This window comes from Panthera uncia, chromosome X, assembly GCF_023721935.1.
Source record: "Panthera uncia isolate 11264 chromosome X, Puncia_PCG_1.0, whole genome shotgun sequence".
NCBI lineage: Eukaryota > Metazoa > Chordata > Mammalia > Carnivora > Felidae > Panthera > Panthera uncia.
In genome coordinates, this window is record NC_064817.1 from 82,816,789 (window position 1) to 82,840,635 (window position 23,847).

The 23,847-nt window shown below is 37.4% G+C and overlaps 1 protein-coding gene across 4 annotated transcripts in view; it reads left to right on the forward strand.

The window, feature by feature from the left end:
• Positions 1-23,847, forward strand: part of LOC125931884 (small ubiquitin-related modifier 2-like) — a 145,001-nt gene that overhangs the window by 105,552 nt on the left and 15,602 nt on the right. The gene's annotated exons all lie outside the window — the stretch shown is intronic.

The window sequence follows — 23,847 nt, forward strand, 5'->3', positions numbered from 1 at the left end:
GACAGTTTTAAAGCATATAGGTCAAGTGTTTTGCAGAATACCCTTCTATTGGAATTTTTTATAATTTTTAAATCATGATTAAACTAGAATTATTGTTTTTCTTTTTTGAGGAATACAACAGATAAATTCGCATTTTCATCACTTTGTATCAAAGGTTAATATACTCTCAACATGACATCACTATTGCTACTGACATTGATCACTTAGCTGAAGTGGAATTTGTGAGATTTCTCCAATGGAAAGTTGGTTTTTGTCTCCATTCCCCTTGACATACTGTATTTGGGAAAAGAAATTCACTACACTCAGCAGCCTATACTTTAGGTGTAGGGATTTATGCTCTCCTTTTAGTGCAAAGTATCTATACAAATCACTTAGAAATTTTATGCAAGAAAAATTGTGCTCTCTTTTAGTTCACTGAGCATCCTTATGACAGTTGTTTTAAATTTCTTTGTCTGGTAACTCATATATCTCCATTTCTTTAGTGTAAGTTTCTGGAAATTTATTTTGTTCCTTTAATTTGGCCATATTTCCCTGTTTCTTTGTATGTCTTCTTATTTTAAATTGGGACTTTCACATGTGAAAGTCTTTATAGTCTGGCTTTGTATAAGGAAGATCTTCACCAGTAAGCTGAGCTTGAGTTTTGGAGACCTCTCAAGCCTTTTCTGGGGATGCATCTTTTCTGGGCTTGTGTGCAAAATGTTGTAGTTGAAGAGGTTTTCCTGTTTCTTTCTACTCAGCAATTTCCTCTGATGTCTGTTTGCAGTACTAAAGCCTTGCTGGTGTTGTACCAAGCTGTGGCATGAGCTCTACCTAGTGTCTATCTTCAGTACTGTGGATTATTTGGTGTTAGACGTGATTTCCTTTGTTCTCAGAAGTCCCCAACCTGGTGCCAATTCTTGTCAGTGTTTTGATTCATGTAAGAGAACTCTAGTCCCTGATGCAACCCCCTGAAAAGTCAGAATGTTGGATGTATATTCCACTCTTCTCTTTCCCTCCCTGAGAAGAGGCCAGATGTTGGAAATGTTCTCACTATCACACTGTGCTGTACCAGAGGTGGGAGCTTTGGTGAGTAAATACCATCAATTTTCTGTCTGCAATGTAGTTCTTCTTGGACATATACTTCATATGTCAGGAGCTTCTTAACTGGTTTTCATGAAAGCAATTGATCTGTGCAATGTTATGGTCATGTCTCCATGGGGTAAAGGGGATTTGGGGCTTTCTATTCTGCCAAGTTGATGACAGTACTCCACTAACATTCCTTTTAATACGGATGTGGAGATGTCTATTGGGATTTCACTGAATTTATAGATTATTTTGAGGAGAACCTATAACTTTATAAGTTTTTCCTCATGTCGCCAATGAAGTGTTCATAGTTTATTCATAATACCTAAATGGCAGTAATCACAACCTTGAAAGTTATGAAATTTCTCTCTCATTTCTTAAAGAAATGGAAAAGTTTAGACTTTTTCCTTACATTCTAAATACAAATCTGTGAACAAATACAAGTAACTACTCCAATTAAAAATATTTTCACAATGAGAGTTCAATTTTGCCATCCTTTCATTAAAAATAAACCATTGCAGAGAAGCTCAGTTCTGCCAAAGTAAAGTAGCCCTACTCCTCCCAGGACCTACCCATAAAAGAAAAAATCTCTGGATATAGCACACAAAAAAAAGCGTAGAAAGACTCTGAAAGGAATTAAAAAGAAGGCATACTACAAAGGTACCTTTAGACTTGAAGAAGAACACATTAGTGAGTTCCCTGGGTGTCTTTGTTGCCTTCCCTCTATCCTGGACAGAACATTTCATAAGGGTGTCTTTGTTGCCTTTCCTCTATCCTGGACAGAACATTTCATAAGCCTTGAAAACAAACCCACCAAAAGGCAGATTCTAAAAAAGATTCCAAAAAAGCCTGTTCTCCTTAGTGAAAGAGTGACATAACAATAGAAAACCTTTTTGGCAATATCTACCATATTCCACCCAAACACCAATTGTAAAACAGTACCCCTCCCAGCATGGTTTCAGTAGGTCAGAACAGGAAGTTGATCTCTCATCCCATCCTGCCCTTGCCCCCACAGAAGTAGGCATCAGCACTCAAATTTCCACACCTGCCTCTGGCAGTATAGGAGGGGCACAGTAGGAAGCTAATCTTCTCTTCCCCATCTTGCAGAAGGTGGCAGCGCCCTGATTCCCTGGCAATGGTAGTATCAGCAGGTTCCAGCAGCCATTTAAGCCTCCACCCCACACAGCATCAATGAGACTGAACAAAGTGATACAAGCTGGAGCCATTTAGCAATCCACTTTACTCCCAGCAGGAAATTGGGCCTTCACCCTTAATCCTGCAGTCTCATCCAGCATCAGCAAGACTACACAAGGGCAGGTAACAAAAGGTGGAGATAGTGTTCTGCCCATCTTTTGCCAGTATCAGTTTGGAAGTGTTCCCTCCTTTGCAGTATTTTAGAAGCATTTAAAAAGGATTGGAGGCTGGGTATTAATTATCAGTTTGGGAGAATTCACCAGTGAAGGCATCTGGTCCTGGGATTTTCTTTGATTTTGATTATTGAATCAGTCGCCTTACTCATTATTGCTCTCTTCAAATTTTCTATTTATTCATGATTCACTCTTGATAGGTTGTGTGTTCCTATCCATTTCTAATAGTTTATCCAATTTGTTGGCATTTAATTATTCATAATAATCTCTCATAATCCTTTTTATTTCTGTGGCATCAGTTGTTATGTCCTCTTTTGCATTTCTGATCTTATTTATTTGACTCATCTTTTTTTCTTAGTCAAGGGTTTGTCAATTTTGTTTATCTCTTTGAAAAACCAGTTCAGTATTGTTGATTTTTTTCTATTCTCTATTTTGCTTACTTCCGATCTTTATACTTCTGCTCTGATCTTTATTAGTTACTTCCTTCTGCTAACTTTTGGCTTACTTTGTTCTTCTTTTGCTAGTTTCTTGAAGTATGAATTTGTGTTACCTATTTGGGAGCTTTTCCTTTTTTTAGTAGGCATTTATCACTATAAAATTCCTCTTAATATTGTTTTTGCTGCATCCCACAAATTTTGCTGAGTGAAAAAGCAACTTACAAGATGTGAGATACTTGCATACCATATATCTGGTAAAAGCTTAATATCCAAAATATATACGGAGGTCCTACAACTCACTAGCAAAACAAAAAAAATCAAGTAGTCCCCCCTTACCCACAGTTTAACTTTCCACAATTTTAGTTACCTGTAATCAACTGCTGTCCAGATGCAGATGATCCTTTGTCTGACACATTGTCAGAAGGTCAACAGTAGCCTAACACTACATCACAAGGCCTATACTGTTCATCTCACTTCATCTTGTCACAGAGGCATTTTGTCATCTCACCTCATCACAAGAAGATATTTTGAGAAAGGGAGAGAATACAGTCCCATAACATTTATTACAATATATTGTTATAATTGTTCTATTTTATTGTTAGTTGTTATTAATCTCTCACTGTGCTTAATTTATAAATTAAACTTAATAATAGTATGGATGTATAGGAAACGTATAGTATAGATAGCATTCAGTACTATTTGCAGTTTCATGTATCCACTGGAGGTCTTGGAATGTATATCCTTACAGATAAGGCAGTACTATCTGTAGTTTCAGGTATCCACTGAGGGTCTTGGAATGTATATACTTACAGATAAGGGGAGACCACTATAACACAATTTAAAAATGGGAAAAGGGGGCTTCTGGGAAGATGGCGGTGTAGGAGGACGCTGGGCTCACCACGTCCTGCAGATCACTTAGATTCCACCCACACCTGCCTAAATAACTCAGCAAATCGCCAGAAGACTAGCAGAACAGATTATCCGGAGCCAAGCGTAGACGAGAGGTCCATGGAAGAGGGTAGGAAGGGCGGAGAGGCAGTGCGTGCTACACAGACTGGCAGGAGGGAGCCGGGGCAGAGGGGCAGCCCGCCGGCAAAGCAGAGCCCCCAAGTCTGCTTGCAAAAGCAGAGGGGCCGAAGAAGTTAATAGCTCTGCTCAGAGAGCGGGAGGGCTGGAGAACAACGGGAGGGAGAGGATGACAGAGCGCAGCTTGGCGGGGAACAAAGGCGCTCGCCAGTGCCATCTCTCTCACCCATCCCCCAGCCAAAATCCCAAAGGGAACCAGTTCCTGCCAGGGAACTTGATGGCACCACGCAAACACCCAACACTGTGCTTCTGCGGATCCATCCCTCCAGTGGGTCTGACTCCCTCCTGGTGCCACAGGGCCCCTCCAGAAGTGGATCTCCGAAGGAAAGCGAGCTGAGCGTGCCCCTCCTGCCCCGTGCACCTTGCTGATCCACCCCAGCTAATACACCAGATCCCCAGCACCACAAGCCTGACAATGTGCAAGTAGCCTAGACGGGCCATGCCACCCCACAGTGAATCCTGCCCCTAAGAGAGGGGAAGAGAAAGTACACACCAGTCTGACTGTGGCCCTGGCGGTGGGCTGGGGGCAGACATCAGGTCTGACTGCAACCCCGCACACCAACGCAAGTTATTCAAGACAGCACAGAAGTGCCCCACTGTTCCGCACCACTCCAGGGACTATCCAAAATGACAAAACGGAAGAATTCCCCTCAAAAAAACCTCCAGGAAATAATGACAGCTAACAAACAGATCAAAAACAATTTAAACAATATAACAGAAAGTGAATGTAGAATAATAGTCATAAAATTAATCGCTAGGCTTGAACAGTATAAAGGACAGCAGAGAATCTATTGCTACAAAAATCAAGACACTAAGACACAGTCAGGAGGAGCTAAAAAATGCTACTAACAAGCTGCAAAATAAAATAGAGACGCCCACAGCTCGGCTTGAAGAGGCAGAGGAGAGAATAGGTGAACTAGAAGATAAAGTTATGGAAAAAGAAGCTGAGAAAAAGAGAGATAAAAAAATCCAGGAGTATGAGAGGAAAATTAGAGACCTAAGTGATGCACTAAAGAGAAATAATATACGCATAATTGGTATTCCAGAGGAGGAAGAGAGAGGGAAAGGTGCTGAAGGTGTACTTGAAGAAATAATAGCTGAGAACTTCCAGGATCTGGGGAAGGAAAAAGACATTGAAATCCAAGAGGCACAGAGAACTCCCTTCAGACGTAACTTGAATCGATCTGTACAACATATCATAGTGGAACTGGCAAAATACAAGGATAAAGAGAAAATCCTGAAAGCAGCTAGAGATAAACGTGATCTAACATATAAAGGGAGACCTATAAGACTCGTGACCGATCTCTCTACTGAAACTTGGCAGGCCAGAAAGGAATGGCAGGAGATATTCAATGTGATGAACAGAAAAAATATGCAGCCGAGAATCCTTTATCCAGCAAGTCTGTCATTTAGAATAGAAGGAGAGATAAAGGTCTTCCCAAACAAAAACTGAAGGAATTCGTCACCACTAAACCAGCCCTACAAGAGATCCTAAGGGGGATCCTGTGAGACAAAGTACCAGAGACACCGCTACAGCATGAAACCTACAGACATCACAATGACTCTAAACCCATATCTTTCTATAATAACACTGAACGTAAATGGACTAAATGTGCCAACCAAAAGACATAGGGTATCAGAATGGATAAAAAAACAAGACCCATCTATTTGCTGTCTACAAGAGACTCATTTTAGACCTGAGGACACCTTCAGATTGAAAGTAAGGGGATGGAGAACTATCTATCATACTACTGGAAGTCAAAAGAAAGCTAGAGTAGCCACACTTATATTAGACAAACTAGACTTTAAATTAAAGGCTGTAACAAGAGATGAAGAAGGGCATTATATAATAATTAAAGGGTCTATCCATCAGGAAGAGCTAACAATTATAAATGTCTATGCGCCGAATAGAGGAGCCCCCAGATATATAAAACAATTACTCACAAACATAAGCAACCTTATTGATAAGAATGTGGTAATTGCAGGGGACTTTAACACCCCACTCACAGCAATGGATAGATCATCTAGACACAGGTCAATAAAGAAACAAGGGCCCTGAATGATACATTGGGTCAGATGGACTTGACATATATATTTAGAACTCTGCATCCCAAAGCAACAGAATATACTTTCTTCTCGAGTGCACATGGAACATTCTCCAAGATAGATCACATACTGGGTCACAAAACAGCCCTTCATAAGTATACAAAAATTGAGATCATTACATGCATACTTTGAGACCAAAATGCAATGAGGCTTGAAATCAACCACAGGAAAAAGTCTGGAAAACCTCCAAAAGCATGGAGGTTAAAGAACACCCTACTAACGAATGAGTGGGTCAACCAGGCAATTAGAGAAGAAATTAAGAAATATATGGAAACAAATGAAAATGAAAATACAACAATCCAAACGCTTTGGGATGCAGCGAAGGCAGTCCTGAGAGGAAAATACATTGCAATCCAGGCCTATCTCAAGAAACAAGAAAAATCCCAAATACAAAATCTAACAGCACACCTAAAGGACCTAGAAGCAGAGCAGCAAAGACACCCCAAACCTAGCAGAAGAAGAGAAATAATAAAGATCAGAGCAGAAATAAACAATATAGAATCTAAAAAAAAACTGTAGAGCAGATCAATGAAACCAAGAGTTGGTTTTTTGAAAAAATAAACAAAATTGATAAACCTCTAGCCAGGCTTCTCAAAAAGAAAAGGGAGATGACCCAAATAGATAAAATCATGAATGAAAATGGAATTATTACAACCAATCCCCCAGAAATACAACCAATTATCAGGGAATACTATGAAAAATTATATGGCAACAAACTGGACAACCTGGAAGAAATGGACAAATTTCTAAACACCCACACACTTGCAAAACTCAAACAGGAGGAAATAGAAAGCTTGAACAGACCCATAACCAGTGAAGAAATTCAATCAGTTATCAAAAATCTCCCAACAAATAAGAGTCCAAGACCAGATGGCTTCCCTGGGGAATTCTACCAGACATTTAAAGCAGAAATAATACCTATCCTTCTCCAGCTATTCCAAAAAATAGAAAGGGGAGGAAAACTTCCAGACTCATTCTATGAAGCCAGTATTACTTTGATTCCTAAACCAGACAGAGACCCAGCAAAAAAAGAGAACTACAGGCCAATATCCCTGATGAATATGGATGCAAAAATTCTCAATAAGATACTAGCAAATCGAATTCAACAGCATATAAAAAGAATTATTCACCATGATCAGGTGGGATTCATTCCTGGGATGCAGGGCTGGTTCAACATTCACAAATCAATCACTGTGATACATCACATTAATAAAAGAAAATATAAGAACCATATGATCCTGTCAATCGATGCAGAAAAAGCATTTGACAGAATTCAGCATCCTTTCTTAATAAAAACCTTCGAGAAAGTCGGGGTAGAAGGAACATACTTAAACATCATAAAAGCCATTTATGAAAAGCCTACAGCTAATATCATCCTCAATGGGGAAAAACTGAGAGCTTTCCCCCTGAGATCAGGAACATGACAGGGATGTCCACTCTCACCGCTGTTGTTTAACATAGTGTTGGAAGTGCTAGCATCAGCAATTAGACAACAAAAGGAAATTGAAGGCATCAAAATTGGCAAAGATGAAGTCAAGCTTTCACTTTTTGCAGATGACATGATATTATACATGTAAAATCCGATAGACTCCACCAAAAGTCTGCTAGAACTGAGGCATGAATTCAGCAAAGTCGCAGGATACAAAATCAATGTACAGAAATCAGTTGCATTCTTATACACTAATAATGAAGCAACAGAAAGACAAATAAAGAAACTGATCCCATTCACAACTGCACCAAGAAGCATAAAATATTTAGGAATAAATCTAACCAAAGATGTAAAAGATCTGTATGCTGAAAACTATAGAGAGCTTATGAAGGAAATTGAAGAAGATATAAAGAAACGGAAAAACATTCTGTGCTCATGAGTTGGAAGAATAAATATTGTTAAAATGTCAATAATACCAAAGCTATCTACACATTCAGTGCAATCCCAATCAAAATTGCACCAGCATTCTTCTCGAAGCTAGAACAAGCAATCTTAAAATTCATATGGAACCACAAAAGGCCCCGAATAGCCAAAGTAATTTTGAAGAAGAAGACCAAAGCAGGAGGCATCACAATCCCAGACTTTAGCCTCTACTACAAAGCTGTAATCATCAAGACAGCATGGTATTGGCATAAAAACAAGACACAGAGACCAATGGAATAGAATAGAAACCCCAGAACTAGACCCACAAAAGTATGGCCAACTAATCTTTGACAAAGCAGGAAAGAGTATCCAATGGAAAAAAGACAGTCTCTTTAACAAATGGTGCTGGGAGAACTGGACAGCAACAGGCAGAAGAATGAAACTAGACCACTTTCTTACACCATTCACAAAAATTAGCTCAAAATGGTTAAAGGACTTGAATGTGAGACAGGAAACCATCAAAACCCTAGAGGAGAAAGCAGGAAAAGACCTCTCTGACCTCAGTCGCAGCAATTTCTTATTTGACACATCCCCAAAGGCAAGGAAATTAAAAGCAAAAATGAACTATTGGGGCCTCATGAAGATAAAAAGCTTCTGCACAGCAAAGGAAAGAATCAACAAAACTAAAAGGCAATCAACGGAATGGGAAAAGATATTTGCAAATGACATATCGGACAAAGGGTAGTATCCAAAATCTGTAAAGAGCTCACCAAACTCCACACCCCAAAAACAAATAATCCAGTGAAGAAATGGGAAGAAAACATGAATAGACACTTCTCTAAAGAAGATATCCGGATGGCCAACAGGCACATGAAAAGATGCTCAACGTCGCTCTTCATCAGGGAAATACAAATCAAAACCACACTCAGATACCACCTCACGCCAGTCAGAGTGGCTAAAATGAACAAACCAGGAGACTGTAGATGCTGGAGAGGATGTGGAGAAACGGGAACCCTCTTGCACTGTTGGTGGGAATGCAAACTGGTGCAGCCACTCTGGAAAACAGTGTGGAGGTTCCTCAAAAAATTAAAAATAGACCTACCCTATGACCCAGCAACAGCACTGCTAGGAATTTACCCAAGGGATACAGGAGTACTGATGCATAGGGGCACTTGTACCCCAATGTTTATAGCAGCACTCTCAACAATAGCCAAATTATGGAAAGAGCCTAAATGTCCATCAACTGATGAATGGATAAAGAAATTGTGGTTTATATACACAATGGAGTACTACATGGCAATGAGAAAGAATGAAATATGGCCCTTTGTAGCAACATGGATGGAACTGGAGAGTGTTATGCTAAGTGAAATAAGCCATACAGGGAAAGACATACCATATGTTTTCAATCTTATGTGGATCCTGAGAAACTTAACAGAAAACCATGGGGGAGGGGAAAGAAAAAAAAAAGAGGTTAGAGTGGGAGAGAGAGCCAAAGCATAAGAGACTGTTAAAAACTGAGAACAAACTGAGGGTTGATGGGGGGTGGGAGGGAGGGGAGGGTGGGTGATGGGCATTGAAGAGGGCACCTTTTGGGATGAGCGCTGGGTGTTTTATGGAAACTAATTTGACAATGAATTTCATATAATAAAAAAATAAAATAAAATAAAAATGGGAAAAGGATTTAAATAGACATCTCTTTAAGGAAGACATACAAATGGTCAACAGGTATGTGAAAAAATGCTCACCATCACTAATCAGGGAAATGCAAATCAAAACCACAATTAAGTATCATCTTACTCCTGTTAGGATGACAATCTTAAAAAAAAGAGAGAGAGAGATAACAAGTGTTAGCAAGGAGGTAAAGAAATGAACCCTTGTACACTATTGGTGAGAATGTAAAATATGCCACTATGTAAAACAGTATGAAGGTGTCTCAAGAAATTAAAAATAGAACTACCATATCGTCCAGAAATCCCACTTCTGTGTATTTATCTGAAGGAAATGAAATCAGGATTTCAAAGATATATCTGTTCTCACATGTTCATGGAAACATTATTCACAATAGTCAAGAAATGGAAACAGCATAAATGCTCATTTACAGAAGAATAGATCAAGAAAATATGATATATACATACATAAAATGAAATTCTATTCATCCTTAAAAGAAAAGGAAAGAAATCCTACCATTTGGGACAATATAGATGGACCTGGGGGACATTATACTAGGTGAATAAGCCAATAACAGAAGGACAAATACTACATGATTCCACTTATATGAAGTATCTAAAATCATCAATTCATAGAAACAGAGTAAAATTGTTGTTCCCAGGGTCTGGGGCAAGGGGAAATGGGGTATTGCTGTTCAACAGGTGTAAAGTTTTAGTTAAACAAGATGAATAAGTTATAGAGATGTGCTGTACGACATTGTACCTACAGTTAACAATACTGTACTTTGTACTTAGAGAATTTGATGAGGGTAGATATCATGTTGTGTTCTTACCACAATAAAAAACAGGACAGGAATTATTTGTTGTCAGTAATTAGTTTAAATGTAAACAGATTAAGCTCTTAAATAAAAGGCTGAAATTAACAAGTGGGTTTTTAAAAAGCATGATTCAATTATATTCTGTTTAGAAGAGACATACTATAGATATGTTTAAAGTAAAAGGATAGAAAAAAAGTGTTCTGTGCAAATAGTAATCAAAAGAGAGCGGGGGTGGCTATACTAATATCAGACAAAAAAGACTTTAAAAGATGTCAAAAACAAGAAAAGGACACTATTTATTCATAAAATTATCAGAGTGCTATAGCAATTAGAAACATATACCCACATCAAAAACAAAGCTCCAAAATATAGGAAGCAAAACAAAGCCCCAAAATATAGGAAGCTAAAATTGACAGAATTGAAGGGAGAAATAGTGAATTCTACAATAATAGTTGGGGGCTTCAGTATCCCACTTACAAAAATGCAAAGAACAGTTAGGTAGAAGATCAGAAGGGAAATAGAGGCCTTGAACAACACAATAAACCAATTATATCTAGTCAATATGCAGAGCACCCCATTCAACAACAATGTCAGAATACCCATTCTATGCACATGAAACATTCTCCAGGATAGACCATATGTTAGGCCACATAACGATTAATATATTATAAAAGTGAAATTATGTTAAGTATTTTCTTTGAACACAATGGGAAAGAACTAGGAATCAATAACAGAATGAAAACTGGGAAATTCCCAAATGCATACAAATTTTAAAATACTAAAAAAATAAATAATGGGTAAAAGGAAAAAGCACAATGATATTAGAAAAAAACATTAAAATGAATGCAAATGGAACACAACACACCAAGATTTATAAGGTACAGTGAAAGAAGTGCTCAACAGGAAATTTATGCCTATAAATGCCTATATTTAAAAACAAGAAAAATCTCAGGGCTCCTGGGTGTCTCAGTCAGTTAAGCCTCTGACTTCAGCTCAGGTTATGATCTTACAGTTTGTGGGTTCAAGCCCCATGTCGGGCTCTGTGCTGACGGCTTGGAGCCTAGAGCCTGCTTCTGATTCTGTCTCTCTCTCTCTCTCTCTCTGCCGCTGTAGTGCTCATGCTCGCTCTCTCTCTCTCCCTCCCTCAAAAATAAAAAAATAAACAAAAAAAAATTTAAATAAGAAAAATCCCAAATCAATCACCTAACTTTATAGCTTAATGAGCTAGAAAATGAAGAGCAAGTAAACCCAAAGCTAGAAGAAAGAAAGAAATAATAAAAATTAGAGCAGAGATAAGTGATAGATATATAAAAACAATAAAGGGAACCGACAGAACCAATAGATGGTTCTTTGAAAAGATAAAAATAACAAGCCTTTATCTAAAGTGACAAAGACAAAAGAGAGGACTCAAATCATTAGAACTAGAAAATGTTATGGGCTGAATTGTGTCACACCAAAATTCATGTTTTAGTCCTAGCACATATTCGCTCAAAATGTAACTATATTTTGAGATACAACCTTTAAAGAGGTAATTCATTTGAATGAAATCATTGGGGTGGGTCCTAATCCAATATAATTGGTGTCCTTATAGGAAGGGGAAATTAGGGCACAGCTGCACATGCGCTAAAGACCATATGAAGACAAAAGGAGATGGCCATCTACAAGCCACGAAGAGAGGCCTCGGAATGAAATTAATCTTGCCAACATCCTGATCTTGTATTTCTAGCCTCCAGAAGAGTGAGGAAATAAGTTTCTATTGTTTAACCTACCTAGTCTGTGTTATGGCAGGCCTACCAAACTAATAAAGAGCATTACTACAAACCTTACAGAAATAAAAAGTATCATAATAGAATAGTATGAACAACTATATACCAACAAATTAGAAAAACTGGAGGAATAGACAAATATCTAAACAAACAAAAATTACCAGAACTGCTTCAAGAAGAAATATAAAATCTGAATAGTTCTATAACAAATAAAGAGATTGAATCCATAATCAAAAACCTCCCAACAAAAACCCAGGACAAGATGGGCTTCATTGTGAACTTCTACCAAACATTTAAAGAAGAGTTAATACATTCTCAAATTCTTCCAAAATGTCAAAGAGGATGGAGTACAATCTAACATTCTATGAGGCCAGCATTACCCTATTACAAAAGCCAGATCAAAACATCACATTAAAAGAAAAATAGAGATCAATATCCTTTATAAATATAGATGTAAAAATCCTCAACAATATACTAGCAAACCAAATCCAGGAGCATATTAAGAGTTTTATACAAATGATCAAGTGGGATTAATCCCAGGAATAAATAGTGGTTCAACTTAAGAAAATAAATCAATGTAATATATAACAGTAACAAAAGGAAGGGGAAAAAATAGGATTGATTCAGTTAAAGTAGAAAAAGGACTTGGCAAAACCCAACACCATCCCATGGCAAAAGTGCTCAACAAGCTAGGAATAGAAGGCAAGTACCTCAACATGAAAAATGAAATTTATTATTAAAGAAACCCTACAACTAACATTATATTCATTGGTAAAAGAATGAAAGAGTTTTGGTTACAATAGGAACAACACAAGAATGATCACATTCACCACTTCTATTCAGCATTGTATAAGAAACTCTAGCCAGAGAAATTAGGCAATAAAAAGAAATAAGCAACTAAATTTAAAAGGAAGAATAAAATTTATCTCTATTATCTCAAATGATCTTATACATAGATTCTAAAGAGTCAACAAAAAGTATTAGAGCAGTAAACAAATTCAACAAAGTTTCAGGATATGAGATCAATACACAATTATCAGCTGTATTTCTATATATTAGCCAAGAACTATCCAAAAAGGAAATTGAGAATTTTCTCCAAAGAAGATATACACGTGGCCAGCAAGCACATGAAAAGATGCTCAATGTCATTAGTGATTAAGGAAATGAAAATCAAAAACATAATGAGTTATCATTTTATAACCACTAGGATGACTATAATCAAAAAATGGAAAATAATAAGTGTTGGACAGAATATATAGAATTTGGAATACTCGTATATTGCTGGTCAGAATGTAAAATGGTTTAGTGTCTATGGAAAAGAAGTTTGGTGTTCTTCAAAAAGCTAGATATAGAATTACCATGTGACACAGCGATTCCACTCCTGATTATACATCAAAAGAATTGAAAACAAGTATTCAAACAAAACTTGTACATAAATGTTCATGCAACACTATTTACAATAGCCAAAAGGTGGTTAACAGTTCAAATGTCCATTAAGGGTTTAATGACCTAACAGAGTACATCCATACTGTGGAGTGTTATTCAGACATAAAAAATAATGAAGTACTAATACTTGATACAACATGGGTGAGCCTCAAAAATAAGTGAAAGAAGCCAGACACAAAAGGCCACATATTAGGTTATTCCATTTATATGAAATACTATAACAGGTAAATCTGTAGTGACAGAAATCTGATCAGTGGTTGCCAGGGGCTGGAGGGGGAGGAAAATGTGTAGTGACTACTAATTTGTATGTGGTTTCCTTTTGAGATGATGAAAACACCTTGAAACTAGATAGAGGTAATGGTGGCACAAATTGTGGATGTACTAAATGCCACTGAACTGTATACTTTAAAATGATTAATTCTGTTATAAGAATTTCACTTCAATAAAAACAAAGAAAAGCAACCAATCAGATCAGGAACTTTATTAAGGAGTTCATATTAACAACTTTGAGATGAAATGGGAAACATTTAAAAATTTTAGTAAGTGGTGTGAGAATACAAAATTTGTACTTCAAAAGAGACAATATTAGAATTTTCAATTATGTTCACATTTCTTTATAATTTTCAAATTTGGTGTGCTTCATAATGTGAGAATATTATTTCTTTCTCTCTCTCTCTCTCTCTCTCTCTCTGTGTGTGTGTGTGTGTGTGTGTGTGTATTTCAGGGCCACATGATGAGAAATGTTTGGAGATTTTAATTTATAAAACTCAGAGACTACAAATGTACGAATGTCATCTGAAGACACAGAAAGTTAAGAATAATGAATGATGACTCAACCATTTCAGTCTCCACTCAGCAGGTTCTAAAAACCTGTCACAAAACTGGACTATGCAGACATCTTTTTTACCTGTTGAATTCTTTGTCCCCAAAACACACAGATGCATACACATACTCACAATATGTAAATACATATACACACAAAATAAAACCCAAAAGTTATGGTAGATACCAAAAAGGCCTGATATTGATATAGGTGTTCTAACCTTATTGCATTGAAATATACCGGTTAAATGTTCCTATTTCCAAGACACATTGGCACGTCCCAAATGTCATCATAATGTTTTGTTGGATGTCAGCTGTCTATGGCAATCTGAAAGTACTAATTCATCCCCAAAGACCAAAGCTTAATATGTACTTTAGCCATACAAATCCATCCCAATATAATGAATGAAAGAAAATATAAAATCTTAGAGATAATGCAAATCAGTCACCAATGAATATGCATAGGAGAGAGAGGAGGCATTTTAAACACTGGGATATGGAGTACATGATGATTAACAGGTGGGTATTTTTAATGTGAGACAGAGATATCAAGTCCAGTCCTAATTTAGGAACACCTTACAGCCTGACGTAATACACTGCCAGACTGGAATGCATCTCAAATTCTACACAGCCTTCACCATTTACATGGCACAGATGACTCTGAAACTCAAAGATAGAATAAGAGCATGTATGAGACATGTCTAATGTCCTTAACTGAGTGCCTCAAGTTTGAATCCCTGCCTACAATGGTTCCCTGAATCCACCCAACAACAAACACACACACAATTCTACTAAGGTTGGGTTACTTGACATTTCTGATACCAGATCCCGGTATACAGTGGGTCCTCTCAGTGCATAACTCTGCTCAGTATTTTGACTGCAAGGCAAAAAAACCCAAAAAACAAAAAACAAAAAACGCTGCAACTAAAGTTGACACAATTTTTAGTCACTGGGGTGCTTTCATTAGGGTCCTAAATTTATCCTCAGAGGTGTAACCTTACAAAACACATCAATTGCTCACATATGTTTCACAATGCTAAAACTGAATGAAGGAATGAATGAGTTATGACAGAAAATGTCAAAATGTGCATGCAATAGTTTCTTGTAGCTGCTATAACAAATTACCACAAACTTGGTGGCTTAAAACAACAGCAATTTTTCTGCCAGGGTTCTGTAGGCCAGAAGTCCAAAATAAAGGTGTCTAGGGCTATTTTCTCCAAAGTCTCAAGGGGAGAATTCTCCCTTGTTTCTTAAAGCTTCTGGTGGCACCAGGAATTACTTGGCTTGTGGCTGCCTAACTTCAGTCTCTGCTTCCATTTTCACAAGGCCTTCTCCTCTTATGTCTCTCATAAGGACATCATTGGATTTAAGACCCATATAGGTAATCCAGGATGATCTCTTCTCAAGACCGTCAACTTAATTATGTTTGTAAAGACCTCCTTTTTTCTAAATAAGGTAACATTCACAGGATACAAGTATTAAAGTATGAATACATCTTTGGGGGGGCTACCACTGAACTCACTACAATGCATATAGAAATTAATCTAATAAGAAAGTCAAACCTGAGCAATATGTGGGAATCAGATTTTCTTGTCATATAGAAAGTGGAGAGAAAGGGAGAATGAGAGAAAGAAAGAGAGAAAGAAAGAAAGAAAGAAAAAGGGAGAGAGGGAGGGAGGGAGAGAGAAGAAGGGAGGGAGGAGGAGCTATTCTTCTCTGGTCATAGCAGTCTCTAGGTCTGTCATAAGGCCAGGTAGGTTTGTACAAGTTGAATGTCCAAGGACTCTTGGCCACTTTGGAATAATATAAGGAGCAGAGAACAAAGAATGAGTCCCCCGGGTTCAGAGAAAGGCAATCCAGACACTCAAGCACTGACATAGCCAACTTCTCGTGGCAATCAGAAATTACTAATTCTTCCTCGGTGGCAGTTGGAAAATAATCCCCCCTTTAGTATAGATCATATGCAGAAAAGCCTGACCTTTACCACTTCCAAATATCTAGGCCAGTGTATATGAAAATTGTTGTGAGAGATTCCCTTAAGAGAAACACCCATAGTGCCCTGTGTAATAGGGACCAAGGGAGATAAGATCTTGTATGTCTCACTGAGGAAAGTGAATTCCACATGAAACGCTGAAACTTACACTTTGACAATGGATAATGATGCTCAGAGATTATGGTAAATTTTTTAAAAATTTTTTAATGTTTATTTTTGACAGAGAGAGAGAGAGACAGAGTGCAAGTGGGGGAGGGGCAGAGAGAGAAGGAGACATAGAATCCAAAGCAGGCTCCAGGCTCTAAGCTGTCAGCACAGAGCCCGACATGGGTCTCGAACTCACAAACTGTGAGATCATGACCTGAGCTGGTCGGATGCTTAACCGACTGAGCCACCCAGGCGCCCCTATGGTAAAATTTTTTTTTAAATAAAATTAAGTAGAGTTGATGAAAACTATAAATTTTTCATCAGAGTATTCAAGTAAAAGCATTTTCTGTCATGTATGGTTTTTCTGGCTAGACAGACAGAATTAAGTTTTTGTGGTGAAGTCCAGGAAATGGCCCTTAACTGTGCCAAGGGCTAATTCATGAGATGTGTTTCAAAATATTAATTCTCCCATCCAAGTACCAACCAGGCCCAACCCTGCTTAGCTTCCGAGATCAGATGAGATAGGGCGCGTTCAGGGTAGTATGGCCATAGACATTTGGATGTAAATTTTTAAAAATACAAAATAAAATTAAAAATAAATAAGTAAATAAATTTCAGAACTAAAAAAAATATTAATTCTCTTCAAAAGTTAGAAAATACAAATCAGTATCCCAGCTATACTTGCAGAATTTATTTCAAGGTTGTAAAAAAGCAGACCTGAATCACCTGCCAACTATAGACTCTGTGTGTATACAAATTTCCCATGTGAACAGAAAGATTCACCTTCCATAGATAAAGAAAAAGGGAATGGGGGTGTAACATATGGGATTACTTTATTTTCTAATGACATTGTTTCTTTTTTCTAGAAATTAGATCATTCATGTTATTCTGCAATTTGCTATTTTCATACAACTTGACATCATTGTATGTAACTTCTTCAGGTTCCACCTCATTATTTTATTTATTTTTTTAAAGTAGTACACATAATAATTTCACCACTTTATTTTTTTAAATATAATTTATTGTCAAATTGGTTTCCATACAACACCCAGTGCTCATCCCAAGTGCCCTCCTCAGTGCCCATCACCCACTTTCCCCTCTCCCACCTCATTATTTTAAACAGCTGCATTACTATTCCATTATTTGTACATATGTATCATGCCACATAATAATTCATTACCTCTTTTAAAAATTTTAATAACTTCTCTCTCTCCTCTGAGCTTGTATATAACTACAGATAAGTTCTACCTGCTTATAGGAGCCAGCACTGTGGTGTGAGATGGAAAGAGAAAAACACTCAAAGCAGTCAGGCAGCTAGTGACATTAAGTGCATATTTAACAGCCTCCAGATCCGTGGAAAATTCCATCCTTACCTAAAGACACATTCATGTGTGCATGGGGTGGGGAGGGGAGATCATGATGTAAGAAAATGAGATATGCCATATTCACCTCAATTTATCTGGTTATAAAAATGGTAACTGAAATTTTTTTTTAATTTCTTAATGTTTCTTTTTGAAAGAGAGAAACACAGAGAGCGAGCAGGGGAGGGAAAGAGAGAGAGGGAGGCACAGAATCTGAAGCAGGCTCCAGGCTCTGAGCTGTCAGCACAGAGCCTGATGTGGGGCTCGAACCCATGAACTGTGAAATCATAACCTGAGCCTAAGTCGGAGGCTTAACTGACTAAGCCACCCAGGCACCCCAAGGTAACTGAAAAATTTTAAAAGATCATAAAAATTATAGGTAAGACAAATACTCAGACATTTTGTGTTAACACTTAGGTTTATATACTTAAAATTTTTACTGTCTTCATACATACATATTTGAATGAACTATTTGCAAAGGCTTTCCCTTTTAAACTCAAAAATGGATTTTTCTCATTTTCCCTTTTAAACTCAAAAATGGATTTTTTACATTGACATCCATTGAAATGGCAGAATAAGAACTGCAGGTGCCTTTTCCTTCCCAGAAATACCTAATAACCTGGCAAAAACTGTCAAAATCAACCTTTTAAAAACTCTATAAGATAGTCAAATATTAAACAGCAAACAAACATTTAACTAGAAGAAAGGCCACTGAAACACAGCACTCAAGGAAATCTCTGTCAAACCACTAGCTTAGTTTAGAACTAAAGTAACAAGAGTCTTCAGAGACAATACAAGGCAAAGTACAGTCTTTATAGAAAATCACTCAGAAGAAACACTAATAGTGAACAAATAAAACCCACAAGAAGCAACAACAATCTTGAGGAGGATGAAGCATCTGAATTCCAAAGTTAACACATCATAATACTTAAAATTACTAGTTTTCAACAAAAAAATTATGAGATGTACAATGAAACAAGAAGTATAGCCCAATCACAGGAGAAAAAAAAATAAATTAGTTAACAGAAATTTTCTGTGCAGAAGTACAGACATTGGACTCACTAGAGCTAAGACTTACTATAAAAATCAGATGTCTTAAATATGCTCAAAGAGCTAAGGGAAAACATTGGCAAATGCATAAAGGAAACTAAGAGAATGAAGTCTTACAAAATAGAGAATATTAATAAAGAGATGGAAATTATAAAATGGAACAAAATAAAATTTCTGGAGCTCAAAGGTACAAAAAAAATGAAAAGTTCATGAGAGAGGTTCAACATCAGATTTGAGCAGGCAGAAGAAATATCAGCAAATTTGAATAGGTCAGCTGAGATTAAGTTTGAAGAGCAGAAAGAAACTTAAAGGATAAAAATGAACAGAACCTAAGAGATTTGCGTGACATCATCAAGTGGACCAACATATTTATAAATGGGGGCCTCAGAAGGGATAGAAATAAGAGCAGAAAGAGTATCTGAAAATATAAAGACTGAAAACTTCTCAACTTTGAAAAAAAGGCACAAATCTACACATCCAGGAAACTTCATATACCTCTAAGCAGGATACATTCAATGAGATCTACATAAAGACACATTCAGTCATCCTGTCAAAAGACAAATGCAAAAACACGAAAGCAGCAATAGAGAAGGAATGTTCACAGGGGATCCTCAATAAAATTAATAGCCGATTTATTTTTTTTTTTCAGAGAGAGCATGAGCAGGGGAGGGGCAGAGAGAGAGTCCCAAGAAGGCTCTGCACTGTCAGCAAGAATCCAATGCAGGGCTTGGATCTCACAAACTGTGAGATCTTGACCTGAGCCAAAATCGAGATATGCTTAAACTGAGCCACCCAGGTACCACAGTAACCAATATTTCATCAGAAACCATGGAAGGCAAAAGGCAGTGGATAACATATTTTAAGTGCTGAAATTAAAAACAAAAATTGTTTCCCAAGTACACTATAACCAGCAAAATTATCCTTTGAAAATTAAATACAAATTAGAACATTCCCAGATTAAAAGCAAAAAAAAGCTGAGGAAGCTCCTTGCTAGTGCATCTTCTCTACAAGAAATGCTAAAGAGTCTTTCAGATAGAAATGAAAGGACAGCAGACATGAACTCAGTTCCATACAAAGAAATAAACACTAGAAAATGTAACAACATAAGCAAATATAAAAGCCAGTATTATTATATTTTTGGTTCATAACTCATCTATTTTTCCTATATGATTTAAAAAACAAATGCATTTAAAATTATAAACTATTATTAATGGGCACACAATATAGAAAAATGCAATTTCTGAAAATAACATAAAGGAGGAGTGACAGCAATGTGTAGAAGGAGATATTTTTTAATGCTTTTAAAGCAAAGTTGATATTCATTCAACTAGTTTGTTATTAGTTTAAAATGTCCACTGTAATCCCCAAAGTAACCACTAAAAAATAACTTAAAAATAAAGAAAATAAGTGAGAAAAGAATTAAAGTGATATACTATAATCAGTTAAACACAAATGAAGATAGAAATGAAGGAATTAAGGAATAAAATAAGTATGACATATAAAAAACAAATAGAAAAATGTCAAAAGTAGTTCATTCATTATCAATAATGACTTTAAGTGTAAAAGGATTAAATTCTAAGTTAAAAGTCAGAAATTGGCACAATGAATAAATAACATGCTCCCACTGTGTACTGTTTATAAGACTTACTTTGTATCCAAAGATGCAAATAAGTTGAAAGTAAAAGAATGGGAGAAGATATTCCATGCAAATAGTAACCAAAAAAGAGCTGAGATGGCTATATTAATATCAGACAAAAGGGAATTTAAGTCAATATTATTACAGGAGACAAAGAAGGACATTATATATGGATAAAAAGTTCAATCCATCAAGGATATATAATGATTATAAACATATACAGGCAAACTTCATTTTGTCGCACTTCACTTTATTGTGCTTTGCATATTGGCACCTTTTTTTACAAATTGAAGGTTTGTGGCAACTGCATTGAGCAAGTCTGTTGGCACCATTTTTCTAACAACATTTGCTCACTTTCTGTCTGTAAATCATATTTTGGTTATTCTCATATTTCAAATTTTTAATTATTATATTTGTTATGGTGATCTATGACCAGTGACCTTTGAGGTTACTCTTGTAATTGTTTTGGGGCACCACAAACTGCAACCATATAAGACAGTGAACTTAATCACCAACTGTTGTGTATGTTCTGACTGCTCCACTGACTGTTCCTTCATCTCTCTCTTTTCCCTTGGGCCTCCCTATTCCTTGAGACACAAAAATATTGAAATTAGGCCACTTAATAACCCTACAAGGGCCTCTAAGTGTTCAAGTGAAAGGAAGAGTCACATGTCTCTCACTTTAAATCAAAAGCTAAAAATGATTAAGCTTAGTGAGGAAGGCATGACAAAAGCTGAGATAGGCCAAAAGCTGGGCCTCTTGCACCAAAGATGTGCATTTGTGAATGCAAAGGAAAAGTTCTTTAAGGAAATTAAAAGTGCTATTCCAGTGAATACATGAGTGATAAGAAAGCAAAACACCCTTATTGCTGATATGGAGAAGGTTTTAGTCGTCTAGACAATCAAACCAGCTACAACACTCTCTTAAGTCAAAGCCTAATCTAGAGCAGAGCCCTATGTCTCTTCAATTCTGTGAAGGCTGAGAGAGGTGAGGAACCTGCTGAAGAAGAGTTAGAAACTATCAGAGAGAGGTTGGTTCATGAGGTTTAAAGACAGAAACCATCTCTAGAAGATGTAAAAGTGCAAGGTGAAACAAGTGCTGATGTAGAAGCTGAAGCAAGTTGTCCAGAAGATCTAAGATAATTAATGAAGGTGGCTACATAAACAACAGATTTTCTTTCTTTTAATTTTTTTAACATTTATTTATTATTGAGAGAAAGAGACAGAGCATGAGCATGGAAGGGGCAGAGAGAGGGAGAGACACAGAATCCGAAGCAGGCTCCAGGTTCCGAGCTGTCAGCACAGAGCCTGTCATGGGGCTCGAACCCACGCACCGCAAGATCATGACCTGAGCCGAGTTGGATGCTCAACCAACTGAGCCACCCAGGCGCCCCTAAACAACAGATTTTCAATGTAAATGAGATGATCTTCTTTTGGAAGAAGATGCCATCTAGGACTTTCATAGCTAGAGAGGAAAAGTCAATGCCTGGCTTCAAAGCTTCAAAGGGCAGGGTCACACTCTTGTTAGGGGCCAGTGCAGCTGGTGACTTCAAGTTGAAGCCAATGCTCATTTACCATTCCAAAAATCCTGGGATCCTTAAGAATCATGCTAAATATACTGTACTTGTGCTGTATAAATGGAATAACAAAGCCTGGATGACATTTCATCTATTTACAACATGATTTACTGAATATTTAAAGCTCACTGTTGGGGGGCGCCTGGGTGGCGCAGTCGGTTAAGCGTCCGACTTCAGCCAGGTCACGATCTCGCGGTCCGTGAGTTCGAGCCCCGCGTCAGGCTCTGGGCTGATGGCTCGGAGCCTGGAGCCTGTTTCCGATTCTGTGTCTCCCTCTCTCTCTGCCCCTCCCCCGTTCATGCTCTGTCTCTCTCTGTCCCAAAAATAAATAAAAAACGTTAAAAAAAAAAATAAAGCTCACTGTTGGGACCTAATGCTCAGAGAAAAAAAAAGTGTTGTGTTGTTTTTTTTTTCATAATATTACTGCTCATTGACAATGCATCTGGTCATCCCAGAGCCTTGATGGAGATGTAAAAGATTAATGTTGTTTTCGTGGCTGCTAATACAATATCCATTCCATAGCCCATGGATAATTTTGTCTAGTCTTTGCTTAAACACTTAGCAGTGGCAATTAGCTCACAGTGTAAAACTGTCATTTCCATTTCTAGAGAAGCCCTAACAGTGCCTTGTGTTGAATACATGTACACTCTAAATTCCTACTCCTAATTCATATTTCTGCTTTTGTGGTCACACAATATAAAGAAATACTGCCAGATATTAAAAAGATACTTCTGATTTTTGGAAAAACTTGCATTGTTTAACTTCTACCATATTGGAGCCTTCTGAAGAGTGGCACCTGCAAGGATGATGACATCCCCCCACAGGCAGGAGCTACCCAGGTTTAGGAGGGCCCTGCTTTGGTCCCATCTCACCACTCCATCCCCAATTACACATAGTTTTTAAAAAAAGCCCCACTAAGTACATGTAATCACTGAGCAATATTCCCCACTCCCACTTCCAAATATAGTTCCTCTGCTCCAGACCACAGTTTTATCATTGACTGTCACTCATCTTTCCTATGTTTCATCTGTCACCAAGCAGTTGGAAGTCCCTGTGCTAAGCCCATCAGAAGCCTAATGTTTACAGTTTCATGATTAGTTTACCATGTCTGCAAGCCCTTATTACAGGTGCACAGTTGGAATAACCCAGCCACTACCCATGTGACCCACTAGTGACCTCTAAATCTGGCACCACCCCAAATACCATTCAATTGTCCAATACCAACTCACCATAACATGGAATTAAGACATGAGGTTTAAAAAAAAGTTGCCACCCCACTCTAAAATAAAGTTGCTGCTACAAGCTCATGTTAGTGGGCATAAGAATACTTTATCCAAGTTACTAAGCCTACCAGCCATATACATAGATGAGAGAATGTTCCAGAAAAACTAAGGTACAGAGGAAGTGTCATGCAGATAAAAGTCACTGGGTATCTCAGGATCCACATAAGAGTGAAACCATATGGTATCTGTCTTTCTCTGTATGGCTTATTTCACTTAACAGAAACCCATGGGGGAGGGGAAGGAAAAAAAAAAAAAGAGGTTAGAGTGGGAGAGAGCCAAAGCATAAGAGACTGTTAAAAACTGAGAACAAACTGAGGGTTGAGGGGGGTGGGAGGGAGGGCAGGGTGGGTGATGGATATTGAGGAGGGCACC